Source organism: Patella vulgata, chromosome 9 (assembly GCF_932274485.2).
Source record: "Patella vulgata chromosome 9, xgPatVulg1.2, whole genome shotgun sequence".
NCBI lineage: Eukaryota > Metazoa > Mollusca > Gastropoda > Patellidae > Patella > Patella vulgata.
Genome location: NC_065887.2, coordinates 17,340,684 through 17,358,052, shown reverse-complemented (window position 1 = coordinate 17,358,052; position 17,369 = coordinate 17,340,684). Strand labels below are relative to the sequence as shown.

General features: G+C 33.1%; 1 protein-coding gene across 1 annotated transcript in view; it reads left to right on the top strand.

The window, feature by feature from the left end:
* Positions 1 to 17,369, top strand: part of LOC126832029 (retinoic acid receptor alpha-A) — a 50,989-nt gene that overhangs the window by 13,558 nt on the left and 20,062 nt on the right. The window contains exon 2 of the mRNA XM_050562717.2: positions 1,061 to 1,139. The gene's annotated coding sequence lies outside the window, so the exon portion shown is untranslated. The remainder of the gene's footprint in view (positions 1 to 1,060; positions 1,140 to 17,369) is intronic.

The following is a 17,369-nucleotide window of genomic DNA, read 5'->3' as shown; positions in this document are numbered from 1 at the left end:
GGCAGTTGTCACTATAATAGTTAAAACTAGATAATGTAGAGGGAATTTGCTTAAAACTTCAGTAAAATTGATGCGCTCTGAACCGAGATATTGGCTTTTGAATTTTAGGCCTAGCCTCGATCATCATTACTAAAGTCGGTACGATAAAAAATATAGGTCTCAATTATTCATTTTTGGATTTAATGAGCGTTGAGCAGCAGATCAGATTCAAACCCAGTAAATATCGCAGGATAGTGATGACATAAGAGTTTTATGGTCTGGATAAGTTAATTAATGTCTAATTGATAATTTAGATAACATTTCAGGCCTAAAGAAAGACCTGCAATAGGCAGAAATAGCTCTTGCATAATGTATGTTTAAAAAATACAACCATTATTTTTATCCAGGTACATGTCATTTCTGTCATCTGCCAATCTTTCTGTATTACTGACAATTTTCAGCATTTTTAATTGGATTATAATGGAATATTTTAGGACAAGGGTGGCCAAACTTTTACATTTCTTGTGCCAAATGTTATCAGATGTGCCATGTAACCTGCAGAAGGTTAAATTAAGAAAAAATGTTAACAGATATAAAATCATTCTTTATTTTGATCTTAACCTATATGGCCGAAATGTGGGTTGACTGAAAAACTTTGTGGCACCACTTTGTTCAGTAGCAGACAGTGAAAGTTTACTATGGTGAAGTGGAATGGTCCAATGTAGCACTACATGTAAATTTTGCCAAAGGTTGACCACCCCTACTTTAGGATTTGCCTTTAATTAGTTACTTATGTATTCTTTTCTACATTTTCTGTGCTTAAGAATATAAACCCCGAGATTTATATTGATATTAGGTCTATCCACTGTTTAGACTGTTTTAATCTATGGAAGCTAGTACTAATCTTTAATTTCTTATACTGTATGTAATCTGTGATCTTAATACAAACATAAAAATTTGAATTGCTGTACCAGGGTTATAAAAATCTGGGATATTTAGATTAGATATGTTATAAACTATGAAACATGGATTTATGTAGCAACAGAGAGATGACACATTACATAATATTTTCTAATTTTAGATTGGTGATTTGTCCACAAGGAGAGAGAGAGATTAGTAATTTGTGAGACTGTATTTGTGAGCAGTTGGAATTCCACACAGTAAGTGTTATTTTACATATTTTCAGGATTTTCTCCCACAGCAAAGAAATGATCTATCTAAGCCTTTAGATCTTCAACTAATATGTTACTGACTTAGACGTACTGGATGTCAGTTTCAGTCCAATGTCCAGACAAAACTTTGATTTTACATGTATGTTGACCAACTGAAGAAAACTACATAGGCGAATGTTCCCAATTTCACACAAGGAATACTTTTTCGCATGTACTTTTTCGGTAGACAGATTAAAAATATAAAGAACTATAAGAATAAGTTGAGACAACTGAATATATTTGTAAATTTTGTGAATAAATATTGTTAAAGTGCAGAAATAGCTGTAAAAAAATTTTAAACTGTATTTATTTTTAAAGTAAACTGTTTGAGAAAATCAAGAGCATTTCTTGTAAAATAATTTTTAAGAAAGGTACCTCATGACCATAGTTGTAAGTAGTACCTAGTGGTTTAGAACTAGGACTATTGATAGTATTGTAAAGGTACACATACATATACATATACCTTAGACTTAATACTAGCAAAACATAACAGTTCGGAGGATCGATGTTGCGGCCAGGAGCTTTTGGGTTTGGGTTAAAAACATCTGTGGTCGAAACATACATTCCACTCATATTGTTTTCAGTGTGAGGCACACTTCATAAGAATCTGTTCTTGTCTTAATAATCAGTGACAAACTTCTTGTTCTAAGTTTAAAGCTGTTTTATTGTGGGGTTTTTTTTTGTTCCTTTCTGTAACCTTGAATGATAGCACATTATAATGGACAAAAAAATACTATAAGATACTGAAACATTTCTTCCATACTAGGGAAGTCTGTATCATACCTTTTTCAGACAACATTTAACATTGTACTGCTTAAAATCAACCCTGTACAAACTATTTAGGGAACATGAAAAAAAAAAGAAATCAACCATAGATAATATGCTGGCTTGGATTCAATAAAATTTAAGCCCATCAAAAGATTTTACACAACACATAGCTCATGGATTGTCTGAAGAGGATGCTGAATGCCGGAAGTTTTTCAATTTGTCATATATTTGTAAATATTGAACAGAATTAACAGTTTTTTCACCTACACAAGATTTAGTTGGCGAGGAATTAAAATTCCCTCAAATGATGATTAGATGCTTTAAATTTGAATAAATTAATGGTTGGTTTGTTTAAATTACATGAAATATGTTTACTTGAGGTTTTGTAATATTGTAAAATGAGTGAATAGATTATGAGTGACAGGGGAATGTCAGTACTTAAATATTACATGACTTTATACATGTCCACTAATCTTATTGCTGGTTGGTGTCATTGGTCAATTATGATGTAATAGCCAGCTTTCTAACTGGTCATTTAATGTAAGGGTCATTCACCTTCACAGATAAAGGGTCACCAGATATCTATATGGTCAGTTTAGTGGTCAAAGTCAAACATCAGCTCATGTTGGCATGTTGTGAGTAATATAGGATGTACATATATATGATATTAATTTTTTTTCTAGCTGGTAAACCATTTTGTTGGTGTTTTTTTAACCATAAATTTTTATCACAAATTATATATACATGTATATTTCTAAAAACTGAAAGTACAGGTGGCCTTTCTGCAGTGCTGCATTTATACCAATCTGATTAAAACATATATCTTTTTTCGTTTCATTTTTTATACTTCAAAATTTGGTTTAACTTGTCTTCACTCACTAGGATCTGATAATGGTGAAGGTATCCTCATTGAACCATTACAGACAGTTGATACACCTATTGAAATATCCATAAAGCTGTCTGTTATTATACATGTACATGTATCACTTTCACTAAATGTCCTTTAAAGATAGGGAGGTTGGATGGCCGAATGGTTATCGCATGCGCGATGTATCATAAGGTCTGTCATTGAGTCAACTGGCATGGTTTCAATTCCCCCATTGTGTGTGACAACCTGGGGTTTTTCTCCGGGTCCTCCAGTTTCCTTCCACTGCTAAAGACCCTGACGCCCAAGCGAATTATAGAAATAAAATTGAACCATATGTTAGTCCAAAAATGACCTAGTTTGTGTGGAGTGGACCTCTCTCTGTCCTTGAAATAAGATAGGATCTGGAAGATTTGTTAAAAAAAAAAAAACCTGCTTCCTGGTTGATGTGAGCTAGGGATTGGCCAAAAATTGAGTTAAGAGTTCTTATCGTATGGAACATGGAACTGTGGGTAGACATTCACATCGATAAAAAAACAGATCAAAGCAAAAGTTTTCTTTCCGAAGATACAAACTTGAAACACTGATGTTGATTGGTTTATTGAATGATTGACACAATAGGGTCAAAAGCCGTGCGTATTACCCCTGACAAAACCTCCCACTGCAAACAGGCAGATCTTCATGTAGTGAAGACCATCGAAAGTATAAAAAACAAAATATACATTTGGATTTGAATCAGATTGGATTTATACTAGGTCAGACCCAAAACTATCTTAGGGGAGCGCTTGTAAACCAAAAAATTAGGCTTAAATTATTTATTAAATTAATTACTGTACAAAACCATTTTCAAAACTTAACCTAAACATTTGCTGTGCTGGATACCATTCCAATCTGTATTATATATCATGATCCTGGTCTCTTTATTTCAATAACATATTGTATAGACTTGCTTAAAAGGACTATCCCAATTTGAACAGGGTCTCCAAAAAAAGTCTGAGTATGTATAAAAATTTTAGCTCAAAATATTGAGTCGTTTGGATGTGAATGTCAAAACTGCTTATCTGGACACGTAACCCTTTTAAGATTTCACTAATTTCAGGTGAATTTTTTCATTAGGTGACCTGATAATCAATTCCCCTTCCTTTATACATGTAGGTCTATACAGTGAATGACCCATGTGCTGTACTTGATAACGAAAGGTAAATTTCACATATGTTGAGTTAGTTGCTCGACCCTAAGGTAGAGGGTTTTAAGTGATTTTACATGTAGTCAAAAAAAAACAAAACAAAAACCAAATATCTTTCTTCATACTGAATAACATTGAACCATTTTTGGACAGATATTCCTGGTAGAGATTCATCCTTCACTATTGTGTTTCACAACGATTCAAGATTCTTTTATGTTAAATAGTTCACTACATCACCATCATCATCCCACTGTGTTATTATCCCATCCATAGTATAATCCCCTAATTAGGATTTACCTCCTATGTGTACATCGCCATCCCTCGTACATGTAACTACTTTTCACACCTTATGATATCTTCACAGGTTTCATGGTTTCTAATTTATTATCTGTTATTGATTAATGTTTTCATTGTTACTTTTTATGTATCATACTTTGTCATTATTTACTTGATAAAATTGAGAGAACCCGTGTCGAAACTCACTAGATATAAACATCAGACAAATTTATTTTGCTTTATGTGTTAATGTATAGGTTTGTGTGGTTAAGGTTGTCAGTACATGTAAAACACTTCTATAGTGACATTGTGGGGTGTAAAATCAATGCCATCAGTGCCAGTACTGATGGCATTGGATTTACAGAGAGAAATGGGGTTTAATTTCAATAATTCGCGTGCGCGTAGGGGTCCTTAGCAGTCGGAGGAAACCAGGGGACCCAGAAAACCCCCATGAGGTTGGACAGGTGACCTTGGATTCAAAACCACGCCAGTTGACTCAATGACAGACCTTATGATACAGCACGCATCCAACCCCCCTTTTGGATTTACAATGTCCTAATAAACCCGATTAAAACATGTTCATTTTGTATACCATTTTATTGATCACATCCTCATTCTGAACAAGTCCCTTTTAAATGTCTCTACATTGCTAGTAAAAATAGCCACCAAATTGCAACGGCAACAGATATTGACTTTTGTCGTGGGGAGCAAGTTGCCAAATATCAAAGAATTGCTTGTCACTCTGAAATTAGACATCTGAGTATCTGGCAGCAAGCAATTCCCTTGTTTGATCAATCAGCGCAAGCTAAAATGTCATGTGATGGTACAAAATGATGACCATCTTTAAAAAAGATTTCCATTCATTGACATCACCATTTTGACTAGTAACATGTACATGACCAGTTTTGACAATCGCTGAACTGTTGACTGCAAATGATCATGGTCTGGGCAGTGGGTTGTCTGACTGTTGATTGTTGAATCAACAACTGGAAAAAAAAAAGATCATCCTTGTAAGCTAGGTACATGACATAAGTGTCATAAGGTTGTAATTAGTGTAAAAATTGTATGTTTTAGATACTTTATAATTACAGTACATGTATGATTTGCTGCATATCGATTATTGAAAACAAAATTAAATCATTGAATTTCTGATCACTCCAAACAAAACATGTAGCCAGGGTCTTTACCAAATCAATTTATTAAGTGAATCCACTTTTATTCTACTGTCCTAAACAAATGTTTGATCATGCAGTCCTAAATTAAAAAACGGATGACCATGCACTTCTCTAGAGAAATTAAAAAATGTATGACCATGCAGTAATATATGACCAAGCACTTCTCTAGAGAAATTAAGAAATATATGACCATGCAGAAATGTATGACCATGCACTTCTCTAGAGAAATTAAAAAATATGACCATGCAGAAATATATGACCAAGCACTTCTCTAGAGAAATTAAAAAATATGACCATGCAGAAATGTATGACCATGCACTTCTCTAGAGAAATTAAAAAATATGACCATGCAGTTCTGGAAAAATTTAAAAAGTGTATATATGACAGTTTTAAAGAAATTTGAATATATTTTTATATCAAATGTCAAGTGTTACTAATACATGTAGTGAATATTAAGATACACATATCCGTGATATGTTCCTGTACTTGATATCATTAGGAAAAGGAAGTGTTTTGGATCAAGGACGTGTTAAGGTCACTTTCGGTACAAATTTAGGACTGGTCACTCTTGAACTTTTGACTTGGATATCAAACTTGTGATTTCTTACGGCCAGGATTAAACATGTACAATCTATTTATACATGTACTCTAACAAACAGAAAGAAAAGAAATGAAACGAAATGGGTTTTAACATCCTACTGTTTTGCTCCGACTGGGCTAGTGAAGACGGGCATATGCCATACAGTGTGCTAGGAGGGAAATTTTGCATGGAGAGCGTAACTACGACCTACTCTTATCTCGAATTCCATCTGCTAAACGGATCTTTTACGCGCATGCCAGTGTGTACACAGAGCCACAGTTTTCAGTCCCACCTGAACGACTGACTATACTTTGTCTCTTTCCAGGCCCTCCGTCTTGCACGGCTGACAAGGGGGAACCATGCCTGAAAGTCCCAATGAATTTTCTCTGCCAATACAGGAATCGTACATGGGACCTCAAGGTTAGTGAGCCAACATCTTACTAACTTGGCCACCGTGGCTCCACAAAGAGAAGAGCTGTGGTAGTTGAGCAGTAAGGGCACTGGACACTCGTCTAAAACGTCATGGATTTGGATCCTGGTGTCGGCTAAAAAGAATCTGAGGGATAGAACATGCCGTGTTGCCTATTCCTTCAGATAGGATTAAAAAAAACTGAGGTCCACACATAAACACATTGGTGTGTATGTAAAAGAACCCTTGACAGTTGGAATTTGTTGAAGTTGGCAGAAACAACTCTGTCCAGCCAGACTAGTGCACACTTGACCATGGTATGTTAGTCTTAAAATAACCAATGTATTATGTTGAGACATTGAAGTCCATTTTTGTTCCTTTCCTACAGTGTATGAAAGGATTTAAGATTTTAAGAGAGGATAGTGTTGCTTTCACACATACTATAAGTCAAACCAGTTGAAACTTTTTGACCTCATGGGTGACGGTTAGAGTTTATTACATATGTACATATATGTTGTCATTTTGCCAAGAAGATAGCTTACTGCGCATGCCGAAAGCAAGTTAGTGCCGCATGCCGAAAGCAAGTTAGTGCCAGCAATTTTAAACATACTCATTCAGATGGCCAAGATAAGACAACTTTTAGAAAAAGCCTTCTTAAAGGCAGGTACAGCTAGAGCTGGGTTTTTTAAAAACAGTTTATCTTGCACATCCGAACAGCCTAATAGACATTGGACAACAAGGAAAGTGTGCCTAGTTCAGTCAGTTAATTAAACACACTTTAGCGGTTACAATATGAGGAAGAGCATCGACAGAAACGAGAGCCAGATTATGCTTGCATGAGGCCCCGGGCTGTAATTCCATGAAAAGTATAACTAACAATTTGACGTCATTAAATTGTAATAATAGGTTGTGAAAATATCAAAATCATCATTATATCCATTTCACTTCAAAATCTGCAGTCAAAGGTGAAATATAAATTGGTTAAATATAAGGAAGAATTTAAGAAACAATACATTTTATGTTGAATATTAGCAATCTGTGGGTTCAGCCTAGTCTGCCACCCCTAATCTAACACTGACATAAAAATCAAAATATCATAACTTAGCTGCAAAAACACGTAGATAAAAGATTGACATTATGCAATTCCTACAATTGTGTATGGAAAGACAACAAAAATTGAAATTTATTTTGTGTTTGTGGTAATAGTAAATGAAAAAACATTATATTTATTAGTCACAAAAACACCTTAATGATATGTGTTCAGCTTCCTTCAATTCCTCCATCTGTGAAAGGAAAGGTCGATGTTTCACATTTGGCTGAACTTTTTTGCAACAAAACAAATTGAAAGTGTTCATTGCATACATAGTGATAGTAAAACCCCCCGAAAAACCATATAATAGTCTCAAAAACATCTTGATAATAAGTGGATGATAAGTTAAATTTCCATTTTATGGAAGGAACATATCTTGCACTTGACTGAACTTTCTTGCCATAAGCTTCATTGAAAATATAAATATTTTTGGGTCAATCAGAGAACTGATTATACTCAAGTTAAACGATAAACCAGATTGCCCCCCAAAAAATTATAACGATGCAATTTATAAATTCTAAATATTTATACATTTACTGATAAAAAGCAGTTGACTTCTCAAAATGTTCTATGATAAACGGACAATATTACAGATTCTGGTATACCTCAGGATGTATTTATTCATGTTACAAATCTTCATAAGTGAATATTAACCATAACATTCTCTGACAAGACTAGATAATTATTATAATTAATGGGTGTTAGGTTAAAGTTCAACTGAATTATTTATGTTATGGGTGTGCATAGATTTTATATGGTGCACTCAATGCTTCCTATTATCTTGACTATAAGGTGCACATCAAAATGAATATAATTATTGAAAAGTGCTGCATCAAGCCTCGTCTTATTTGTAAGGGTAACATTCATGAGATTCGAATAGGACAAAAAACGAGGTCCAATGTAGATATTTGTAGTAGTACATGTGGAATAGCTTTGGCAGATGGAATTGGCAGAGTAAATAGGTGCAGTAATTCTGAAACCTGATAGTGGACAACACTGCATTCAGTAGGTGGTAACTGTGCAGTGTGAGTAGATGGTTATGCTGCGTAGGTGGTAATGCTGCAGTCTGAGTATAACTATATGGTAATGCTGCAGTCCGAGTCAGTGGTAATGCTGCCGCCTTCAGTAGGTTGTAACACGGACATCTGACACCTTGTAGGTGGTGATGCTCTAGTCTGAGTAGGTGGTGACACTTCTGCCTTAGTAGGTTGTAAAACTGCTCTATAAGTAACAATTCTCATTTCCTTGTGCATATAACTAGGGGAAAACAAAAATCTCCAATACCACCTTTCCTGAAAATTTTATGCTATGGGCACACAGTTATTGAGATAAATGTGAATATGTAATATTCTGTGTATGGTTTAATGGACATGTGTGTGTTATCTTAGTAAGATATAATCTTAATAGAAAAAAATGACAATGTTGTGATAGACATTCTTTGTGTACTCTGTTATCTGCCATTTAGCATTAGTGACCTTAAAGGAGCTAAACCACTTTGAATTAGATCAAAATAAAGTATTGGTTTGATTGCTGATGTCGTCTTCAGTTAGTTATGGAACAAGTACATGCACTACTTACAATTTTTGTTTTGAAAGATTTGAACAGAAGTTGGTTTGTTTACTGAATTTAGTTTCACTTCTGGCTTTCTGTGTCTACATCTGGAACACAAGATTGGTTAAATAGGCATTAGATCATAAGGTTTGTCATTGTGACACGGTTCTGACACAGAGTTGGATGGCATGTCCAATCTCACGTTTTTTTTTTCTCTGGGTCCTCTGGTTTTCTCCCACTGATAAAGACCCCTACGCGGAAGCGAATTATTGAAATAAAATTGAACCATATGTTAGTCCCGAAATGACATAGTTTGTCTCTCTCTCTCTCAATAGTCAGGTGTTCATCAGGTTTCTAATGGGAATTAATGCTTTTGGTAATGAGAAGAGTAGAAATAAAAGTAAAGGATAAAAGTATAAAATATCTTTCTGGTTGTTTATAATGACCACCTGAAACTGCCACCAGATAATGGTCTGCTATTGGTGCTTCCCTTCTTTTATTTGTTGACTGATTATAGCCTTGAAGTCAGTAACTTGAAACTTATCTAATTGAATGTAGTGGAGATTAATGGAGTTAGCCTGTTTTATCCTTTATTTTTCATTCCAATTTATATTAACAAGAAACTCTAGTTATTGTACTGTTGTTAACCATAGCACAAATTATTTTAGTAAAGAGACATAATGCTGCCGATTTCCAGCTTCTGACCATGTAAGCTTGTACATGTATGTGACACAAAGTTGGGTTGTTTGTGCAATCTTGTGTTCTCCAGGTTTTCAGGTTTTCTCCCTCGAAAGAAAATTATTGAAATAAACTTGAACCATATGTTAGTCCCAAAATGATTTATGTTGACATAATGTTGCTGATTTCCAATTTTATATTGATTTAACCAGCTTGTATTCAATTTCAAGGGCAATTTAAAATTTATTTAAACTTAATTAATTTAGTATTCAATGTGTTATGGTGCCAGACCATTATGGTACATTATTTGAAACCATGACTTGTTTGCCCCTGGTGCTGAAACTACTCTCTACACGGATCAAAATACATGAAATAATAATTCTTGCAAACATCTTCCTTAGCATCTTTGAAGACTCTTACAAAATAATAACACAATTTTATATAACTCTAACCAATGGGTTGCCATTGAATTCAATTAATAGTCAGTACTTATTTATATCTAAAATTTCAAATATATAAACAGCTTTGCATTACCAGTAAATCCTACCTGCTCCGAGATGAAGGGATGAGAACTAATAAATTTCTTTTAGCTTTATATAATTAATGTTCAATGTGCTGTTTCAAAATATGTGGGAGTGGATTATTTTATCAACTATATACTACCAAATGATTACTGTTTGAAATGATCTGGTAAGTCTTGAACAGAAGTTAAACCTCTCTCTCTCTCTCTCTCTCTCTCTCTAAAACAGGCCATCTGAGCTGTCATGATATTAACTTCACTCAGTATATATACCCAAAGGCTTTCTAGTGGTAAATGAACGCTAATGAAATTACTGGTAATGGAATTGAATGAGTTAGCCAGTGATGTCAGTCTATGTGGATGAATTGTTAAGTATTGTGGTATTATGTCTTGTTAGCCGAGCAGTCAAGGACTCTGATTTTTCATAAACAACCAATCTCCTTAACCTTCATCTTCATAATTAGTTTCAACTCTTCAAGTGTTGTTTTTATAACATCCAATCAGAAGCCAAGTGATTGGCCTAAACTTTGATCCTTATGAAAACACTTTTGATATTGGAAAGAATGGTAAATTCTTACATCTTGGAAGAAGATATTTTTCTTAAAATGAACCATTTTCAAACTTGTTAAATTTATTATGTCTAATGAAAGGAACCCAGGTGATCAATGGTTAGGGTTAAAGAATTTGACTAAAATATCTAGCTTTTGGAATTGTTTAAGCCTGGTTCCTGTTCGGGGATCAGGAAGGTTTTGATGGATAGTACAGAAACCAATAGTGCACATAAAAGATACTTGACAGTTGAAATTAAAGAAAAGGGAGAAAAATTTATCTCTTCTCGCATTCACAACTATTAAAAAAAGTAAGATGTTAGTCTCGAAATCACAAAAACTACATTCCATTCCATTCCATTCAAAGGATTTTTATATCTGTTGATGAAGCTACTGTTAAGATATAACCAATTGTGTATTCAGCTGTTGACAGTTAAACCCAAGATAAAAGTACAAAATAAAAACTGATAATTTATGCGTAGGCCCCACCATTTTTTAATTTTGCTTCTTCTGGAACACCTGTTCAAATTTAGCATCCTAAAGTAAAAATAATTTTACAAATTTACTTATCCAAAACCCTAAAGAATTAATAATTAATATTAAATAAGTTTGGAAATCAAATTGTAAAAAGATATTTGTAAATCGCTTGTACATTCAGTAATCAAAACAACGTTTGATCAACATACTCTACACTTTATTTTGACCAGAATGAAGGAGATTTAGCTTTGTTAATAATAAATAATTAATATGGAGAAGTAATTTATACCCGCAAGCTTAGAGCCAATATGAAATATCCTATAACATTATACAATGTTACAAAACTCATACATGATAAACTCATATTGTTATTTTATAATATATCGAGAGTTATGTAACTTATAAGTTTTGTACATGTAAGTAATATTCTCTACTTAGACATTGTAACTTATAAAGTAATTATTATTCTCTATTTAGATATCTTATACCAAAAATGCTTAATCTATCACTTGTTACAAACACAGTCAATTAACACATACTATTTCTTTATATATTTAGATCTTTTATTAAGCCTTAGAAGATAATAATTAATTCACACTGTGACTAATTAATCTAATAGGATCATAGTGAGGAAACTAGTAACCTGGTTCATTTCGATAAGTTGCTAGATCCCTGGGGTCAATAGGTCACTAGTCATCAGTCATATGATTGGTTAGAATGACTTCTGCCAATGTCAGTCAGCATTATTGATTGGGTTAATTTCCACCAGAGATGTAATTATTCATATTGATTAGAGATTTGAGATTAGTTTTTTTTTGCACTTTGATGAGTTAGAATTATTCCAAATGGAAAATGGTTATTATTTTGGACTTTAAATAATTAGATTAACTGAAAGGTCTATGGCTTAATTTGTTTTGACTTTTAGAAGTGTCATCTTGATTTAGATTTTTATCAAGGTTATACATTTATAACTGTTTTATTTGATATTAAACTTGCATGTAGTAGAACAATAAGATTTATTGGGTTATGACACTTCTTGTATTATATTTATTTATGAAACTTAATAATTTTTAATGCCACGCCAACTAAATTTTAAACTATAAATATACTTATGGAAAACAGCTACTGATTTATTTAGGCGTAGTTTCGAAGAGTATTCTCACAAGGTTTTCAAGGTAATACGTTGAGAGAATACTCAGTAGCTGTTTTCCATAAGTATATATGTTTATAGTTTATTTATCTGCCCAGATACTAAATGCCACTTAAAGAAAACTAAATTTTAGTTGATCGGGAAGTGACAGGAACACCAGTTGATATTTTGCTTCCTCCATATTGAAGAAAAAAGAAAGAGTAAAAACAAAGATAAATTGTTCCTCTTCTCAGAAGCTCCTACATCAAAATTCTTAAAGGAGCTAAACACCTAAAAATGGATACAAATGGGTTGCAACACATGTGATGATGTAATATGAATGTATATAAACTGATTTACATTCAATCGTTTCTGTTTTTACTATAATTTCAAATCAGTTATGTTCGGCGAAATATGTGAAGAGTCTGAACTGAATGGCAGTCTTGGCATCTGGTTATTCCAGTCTACATCGGTAGTATTCTCCTACATGGGATATGTTTAGCCTCGTTCATTGAGTCACCTTATACAACTGGCGCTCGAGAGCATTCTGGCACACGATTTGTGTACCAATTTTAAAATTTTCACTTTGTCTTAAATATTTGATATCAGAAGCCCAACTCTTTACCATAAGTTTATCAATGTTAATTTAAATTGACCAATAAGTCGTGTTTGCAATGTCGAAGACTGTGGATGATATTGAGTTAGACTTGGCTTCTTTAAGTTTTTTATATTTTTAATAAAACATTGTTCACAGAGGCTGTTTACTTACATGTATCATGACTCTGAAGTATTAAAAATTAAATTGATTTGCCCTGATTATATTAAGGAACTACAATGGCTTATAACACCTGAACATTACAATGTTTCCATAGAAATACGTGGATGCTATTAATTCTAGTTACTATTAATCATTGTTTAGTCACACCTGAACAAATCAATCAGGTTTGAATATATTTCCTCAATAAATCTTTTAACATAAACAAAGTTGAAAAACAAAGGGCACAAATGTTTGTTTTTTTTACTTATGTATTGCCCAATGAGCCTGGTTTTATGTGTACTTGTAAAGAGCCTTTAGTCCACTGGGATCTTGTAAGCAAAATTAAAATATTTTGTTTGGATTGGTCATACTGTTACCAACAATCTTAAAGCATTGTGCCCTAAAAGCAACCTTGTTAGTCCCAAAATAAGTTATACATGTACCATGTAAGTAAAATGTCCAAATTTTAAAATGATTTGTTGTATGAGGTCTGGTCTAGATGATAGTAACTTTAAGTACTTGTTTCACCTTAAATTGTGAAAATTCCCAGCCTTTAGACAGCTTAACTACATGTACATGTATGCTATCAGAGCCTACATATCACGGATAAAGTTTGTGGGTTCCCTGTGAAGACAGACCATATGTTTACGCAGTGGACTAACAGCTCATTTCTAAAATGTACCTACAACATACTGTACTGTAAATTAACCAATCTTCTAGATAATACACAGTTATAAATAGTAACAATTAGTCCACTTGTAACAGCTTTATTATAGGTAAATATACACTCAATATTTCATGGTTATAACAGGTTTTACATAAATAGTTTATATTTGTCTATGAATTAATTAAGGAATAAAATGAGTTTTAGTTTATGGATGTAATACAATTCAGTTTTTATTGAATGAGAATGTTGAAGTTCAATAATTCTAAATGTATGTATATGAACTCCTGTAAAAAAATGAGTGACATGTGGTACATGTTACATTTTTGTTCAATATTAAAAAATATCGAGAAAAAAAAAAAGTTTAATCAAAAGTGGCATTTAGTCCCTAAATGACCCACATGTAGTTTGTGTCGAGTAGATGTTATAAACCCCAATTTCACCCTCTGTCTCAAATTTGGGACACTACATAATTTTTCTAATCTGTTCATATTAAGTCTTATTGGAAATTTACATACATGTAAAGCAATGACCGGTTCCGGTATGCAGACTCGAATTTCAGTCTGACAAAGTTAATGCACAGTATGCCATACCTTTATGTCTGTAGAGCACATTTACAGAGTTCAATATTACAGTTGAAAAAAACCCCCACTAATTTTTAGCAATACCCGGTAGTTTTGTTTACTTTATAATCAGTACAATGCATTAATGAAAATTGCGTAATATTTTTCTATTTCATCAAACTAATGTGCATTTGGTAGTGAGAAATATTCTGATACGCACAAGGTTTGTGAAGGAAAATCTGGGCTTTACTTTATTTAATACTGCAGGCAAATAAAGTGAATAATATGTTATGGTGTGATTGTTCTATCAGGTCTATTATCAAACAACAATCAATCAAATGATGATGACTGTTACCTGCCTTCTTCAGAGACATGGTTCACTAAAGTTAATGGAATTTGATAAAAAAATAAGATATCTACAGAAATAAAAACTCAATTTTTTTTTTTGTTAATAATAAGATGTGCATGTATGGACAATATGTATTGCTGTATATATGGGTATATTGTGACAGGCCTAAGATTTATACATATATAGGTGAACAGAACCATATATTGATTAGAAGTATTTAATCAATAATAATTTCTATTTATATTCTGCAGTGTGACTTGAGATATTTAATTTTGCAGTTGTTCTAGTTGAAATTAAATCACATGATTCCACCTTAATACATTGCTGATATATACAATGTCCATTTTATTATTGCCATGAATAATACATGTATATGTATGCACAAACAAAATTTTGGAAGATTTTTTTTTATATAATAAAGCTCTTTCTTTGCCTAAATTATTTTTTTTAAAAAGGGAAGGTTTGAATGACATTTATCACGGTTTGGATGAGTTGCTTGTAGAGGTTTTATTACTAATAGTGAATTCTAGGGTCTATAATTAACTGATATGATCTGTGTCCAGGGCTATTTTTAGGTGGTTTACAGCTTAGGTCTGTGGGAATGTCCAATAATGACCACTAGGTATTATGCAAGATTTTTGTGAAGGAGAGGAGATTATGTAATTTATACCAAGTTCAACTAGAGTTCATTTAACTCACTGGCCTCTTTTCACACAGACATGTACAGTCATCAAATCATGTTAGACAATCTGTATAAGACAAGGGAGATAACCCCAGTAATGTTTTTATAAAGCATGCACTTTGAAATAAAAGTTGAAAAATCATACCAGATTTAATATGTGTTTCTTGAAGTGCACAATTTCAATCAGATCAACATTCTTAGAGTGGAGATATCTTTTTATAACAGCTGATCATCGTTTGATGGATATCTAATCCCTTTGAAAACTACATTGTGAAAGTTGAATCTCAAAAAAGAACATCAGCAATCTCAGCAGTCAGCAGCCTGTTAAGTGTTGGGTAAAACCTATTGATGGATCTCTTTATAATCAGGTTGAATCCTAGCCTGGATATTATCTACCATTGATATACTTTTTCTTCTTTATTAAATGTTAAATATTCCATTCTAGCGTGGAAATAAGTTGTGAATTATATATTGTGTTCAAAACTCAAATGACGATCATTGAGATAAATGGTTTCAAATTTCATTTGTTTGACTGTGACAGAACCTAAAGCTCAGTGGTTTAGGGTAAAGATATGGATTAGTGAACACAAAAGTCTTTCAACCATATTTCCCTACTCTATTTGTTTGGGTTTTTTTTTTTTTTTTTTTTTTTTTTTTTTTTGCCTTTTAACAGAGAGTGGATTAATCTTGTTTGGAGTCCAGGACAAGTCATTGAGGGAGTGGGGGGCTGAATTAAGTATAAATAAGTAGGTGCAGAACATTTTGAAAAATAGATTTGATTTACTGCATTCTGAGGTATTTATCTTGGGCTGGTAACACAAGTTAAATAAAATAGAAATATTTTGGTATGAGGACATAAGTTTCAATCCAAACTTCAATCAAGGTACGAATCCCAAATCCCAACCAGTCCTTTTAAAAGACAGTCAGTCAGTTAAAAAAGGCTATATGTGAATCCTTTAGCCAAATTAAATTCCACTGATCACATTTCAGAGCAAAGCTGAAAACCTATTATATCGGTATGAATGAACTTGCATTTGCTGACAAACTGGCGTCACTATAAACATATAGCTTAAGCCACAGTCATATTTACCCAGGGGTAAAAGGGATCCTATCAAATGTAACAACCAGGGTTAACCGAATGAGAGCCAAGAGAATGACCATCATATTTTCAAATCTAAATTAAAATTTCTCAGTCATCCAATGGAACTTTTGATCTTGTATTCAACCGGACATGTGAGAAGCAACCTTGGCCCTCTCAGATCTAGTACTGCCTTTCAATGAATTTACTATATAGTAATATACTGCTTGAACAGTAGTTTAGACAACCAGTGCATTTTATACGAAGTGTGTCATTATAACTCTAAATAGCAAACATGACATTATACCGGTATTATTTTGATTTGATATTTATGAAAAATATTTATCCTGAATTACATCATAATACATTATGTTTTGCAATATGCACATATTGTGTTAATGAAAAGGTTAATAATAAACAAGGTTTAGTTGGGAAATATACATAAAAAAAAATGATCTGGGAAACCATGGTGTCTAATACTGTGAGGCTATTATCTATGTGAGTTCAATCTCAGGTTTGTTAGTGAAAAAGAGGATTGCCTGTTAAACATCTTGGGTTTTCTCTGGCTACTCCAGTTTCCTCTAACTTCTAAAGATGACTCCTGTCCACAAGCATATTATTGAAAAATATATTTGCTCTTTTATGTGCACAGCTACTTATACATTTTACATGTACTTATACATTGGGCCTTAGTTTTTTATCCCAGCCAAACTACTAGATGCTCGTCGACTTGTCGTTGCCAAACCCCAAACCCCCCACAAAAAAAAAACCCAGAGGGACTTTGTCGGTCAACACCAGGATCCAAGTGAGCCAGTGTCTTACACAGTGAGCCTC